The sequence below is a fragment of the Macrobrachium nipponense genome, chromosome 2 (genome assembly GCF_015104395.2).
Source record: "Macrobrachium nipponense isolate FS-2020 chromosome 2, ASM1510439v2, whole genome shotgun sequence".
Lineage (NCBI taxonomy): Eukaryota > Metazoa > Arthropoda > Malacostraca > Decapoda > Palaemonidae > Macrobrachium > Macrobrachium nipponense.
Window position 1 is genome coordinate 160,239,225 of NC_087201.1, and position 4,281 is coordinate 160,243,505.

Consider the following 4,281-nt stretch of genomic DNA (forward strand, 5'->3'; position numbering starts at 1 on the left):
AAGAGTGCAGGGAAGAAGGACTGATAAAAGTATACGAATACCCAGAAATATACAGAGACAGGAGAATGACAAACAGAACAGAAGGAAGGGGAAAATGGCACAACAAACCAATGCACGGACAATACATGAGACAGACTAAAGAACTGGCCAGCGATGACACATGGGCAGTGGTTTTACAGAGGAGAGAGCTCAAGAAGGAAACTGAAGGAATGATAACAGTGGCACAAGATCAGGCCCTAAGAACCAGATATGTTCAAAGAACGATAGATGGAAATAACATCTCTCCCATATGTAGGAAGTGCAATACGAAAAATGAAACCATAAACCACATAGCAAGCGAATGTCCGGCACTTGCACAGAACCAGTACAAAAAGAGGCATGATTCAGTGGCAAAAGCCCTCCACTGGAGCCTGTGCAAGAAACACCAGCTACCTTGCAGTAATAAGTGGTACGAGCACCAACCTGAAGGAGTGATAGAAAACGATCAGGCAAAGATCCCCTGGGACTATGGTATCAGAACAGATAGGGTGATACGTGCAAACAGACCAGACGTGACGCTGATTGACAAAATCAAGAAGAAAGTATCACTCGTTGATGTCGCAATACCATGGGACACCAGAGTTGAAGAGAAAGAAAGGGAAAAAATGGATAAGTATCAAGACCTGAAAATAGAATAAGAGGATATGGATTTGCCAATGGAAATTGTACCCATAATCATAGGAACACTAGGCACGATCCCAAGATCCCTGAAAAAATAATCTGGAAAAACTAGAGGCTGAAGTAGCTCCAGGACTCATGCAGAAGAGTGTGATCCTAGAAACGGCGCACATAGTAAGAAGAGTGATGGACTCCTAAGGTGGCAGGATGCAACCCGGAACCCCACACTATAAATGCCACCCAGTCGAATTGGAGGACTGTGATAAAGCAAAAAAAAAAAAAAATAATAATAACAATAATAATAATAATTCTGAGTGCGTCAGAAATGTTTACCAGCATGTTGGCTCAACTGTTACGAGGCTGTCATATATATTCTTGACCACAACATTCTTCAGAGTAATAACACTGGTAGGATTCTCGCAACCACGAGAGAGAGAGAGAGAGAGAGGTTTCCTTGTTTGTAGTATATAGATTTTATTACCTTTTGAACAAATTTGTGTGATCTTTTTGTATTGGCATTTTGGAAAGTCCTTTATTTGTGAATCTTCAGATTTTAGCATAGAGAGAGAGAGAGAGAGAGAGAGAGAGAGAGAGAAGAGAGAGAGAGAGAGAGAGATTTCCTTGTTTTTAGTATATAGATTTATTATTGGCTTATGAAAATTTTTTTTTGGAAACATTCCACAGCCATTGGCATTTTGGAAAGTCCTTTATATATATATGTGAACCCTCAGAGTTTTTAACATTATCTCCAAAATATTGATTTTCTCTTATGTTAGTGTTGTTCGCGTTTTTTTTTCTTTTTTTCATGCTAGCCTCAAAGCATTAAAAGACAAGTTTCAAGTTCACTTCCCATTCTTTTCGACATTTCAGTCACCGCCACCCTTAAGCAAGGACCTTTCATTTAATTCATTTATTTATGTATTTACTTTTTTATTTATTTTCACACCGGAAGTTCTAGTCCGAAAAGCCCGTGACTCAATATTTGCGAAAGACACGATGGTTACTTTATGGCGAAGATGATGTCCGTTGCACAACATTGCGACTCTCTCTCTCTCTCTCTCTCTCTCTCTCTCTCTCTCTCTCTCTCTCTCTCTCTCTCTCCGCTGCAGCTGACCCATTGATGGTGATGTGCGCATGCGTGACTTGCAGCTGTGGTCGCTTTGAGCAGTAAAATGTGAATAAAGAATATATACATATGTACTGTTAAGATGATTGCTATCAAATAAACAATTCTTTTAAGTGTTCTTTCGTTGTGTTGGCTGGAGGATATGAATTCGGCTCTCTCACGGCAGGATAAATAGAGTACAGGGTTAGACTGTCCCATCGTTACTGTGCATATTTGTGACGTCATTGGTAGGTGACCATAAAATAAACAAAGAAAACAGATAATTTAAGAGTCAGTATGGGAATGTTTGCCTACACCCTTTCTCTATCAGTCAGCCACGTGACGTCATGCGGAATTGTCCTAATTTTGGTGAGAATCGGTCTAACCACCGCCATCTTGAATTCAAGATGGCGTAGTCTAACCCTGTACTCTATCCTGTCTCAAGGTACCCGGAACGAACGGAGGGTATTATGTTGTCCGAAATGCGATATGTTTTTTTTTTTTCCGTAAATCTCCAATGATGTCTTCTATTTCTCCTTTCATCGCTGGATTATTTCATAGACTGACAGGAGTATTAACATGGGTGCGTGACTGAATATTCTCAAGCCTTATGGCGCGTGTGTCTACGTCAAATAATTATGGTCAGCTGACGGTGGGCAGTTTCTATTTTATATATGAAACGATTGTATTTTTTTATTCTTATTATTCGTGAGGTTTGATTAACAGTATTCTTATATCATTTTTATCACTTCGAGTGATGTTACATTTTTTTCCTTATAGTAATTCGTAAAAAATATGAAATGGTCTGAGGTATTAGTCGTTCCTGTGATGTAGAACTAAAATTAATCATAAGGATAAAAGTTCTTGCAGTGAGCGATAGTTACCCTGTCTTTTTGTAACAACCATGCTTTTTTTTGTGTCAGCGAACAACCCAAGTATTTTGCTTGCGTTGTATAAATATATATATATATATGTATATATATATATATATATATATATATATATATATATATATATATATATATATATATATATAACTGAAGTTTGGAACGTGATAAATCCATAAATAAAGGTATAAGCCACGAAGGAAAAAAACAAAATAAACAATGGGCGTTCCTGCAAGATCTTTCGACTCGGACGTCCTTTACTCAGCAGATATATATAATATATATATACTATATATATTATATATATATATATATATATTATATATATATGATATATATATATAAGTATAAAAGGTATAAAAGGGGCCAATTTATTTACATTATATATATATATATATATATATATATATATATATATATATATGTGTGTGTGTGTGTGTGTGTGTGTGTGTGTGTGTGTGCTTCTTTAATTATAGGAAATATGCCGGAGTCATTTGCTCCACCTAATTAGAGGCCTGTGGTTACGCTTCCGTCCTTTGTTTAGTATTGCGTATCCGTGACGCATTCCTTAAAAGTCCGTAGCGCACAAAGTTCACTTGTCCGGAAGGTTTCTGGAGCATTGGGTTTGCGTTCATGATTAACGCAGGCAAGCGCCTCAGTGGCGCCGCTGGTATGGTGTTGGCGTGCCACCTCGGTGGCCGCGAGTTCGACTCGCGGTCATTCCATTGAGGAGTGAGAGATGTGTAGTGTTTCTGGTGATAGAAGTTCACTCTCGGCGCAAAGCCGTTGGTCCCGTAGCTGAATAACCACTGGTTCCATGCAACGTCAAAACACCATACAAACAAGATTGATGTAGGCGGTTTGTTTTCTCCTTAGTTTCAAGGGTATTTCAGAGCTTTCCGTTTTCCTTGTTATACAGTTTTGCTCATTATTTCTCGACTGGTTAGTAAATCGATTTCGAATGACTTGACTTAGTACGCTAATCCCATGAGCAGTGACCAGCGTTCTAAGGCACTGACGCAAGAACATATGGTGTGTGCTTAATGAGCGAATTACCTTATGGTCCATGAAAGATATCACCTGAACCCACGCTCAGATGACCGCCTTGCAAATTGGGTGTGCCATAAGGCTTCGAAGAACGGGGCGTATTTGACATTGAAAACTGCGTCGATTACATAACGCGAGGCGAGGAGGGGCTGCTGTGTTGTTGTGCAGTTTGTGTGGGCGTATAGAGGATTGTTGGGGGGAGAGGGGGGGGGGAGGGGGGCTGTACAGGGTATGGTGTCCTTACCTCTCAGCTGCTGGGAAAACCAGCTCTTATTGCGGTGTGCCTTTGTTATGCAGCTTTCTTGCGCGTGTGTCTGCTGCTTGAAGGGCATATGTGCTGCATTGGGCATTGTGTCTGATTTTCCATTCTGTGGGGTTGCTTGTTTGAAGGTCATGACAGTTTTTTTTGCCGTGACTTCCTTTCTTACAATTTCAGTACTCAGTACCTTTCCATTTTTGATTAAGTTGGTGGCTTATGGCTTTGTAATTCTGTAAATTATTACAGAAACAAGTAAGCCGTTTCCTTGTGGGGCCCAGCATTGAATTAGGTATGCTCGTACAGGTGTACCCGAGTATGATGCAATT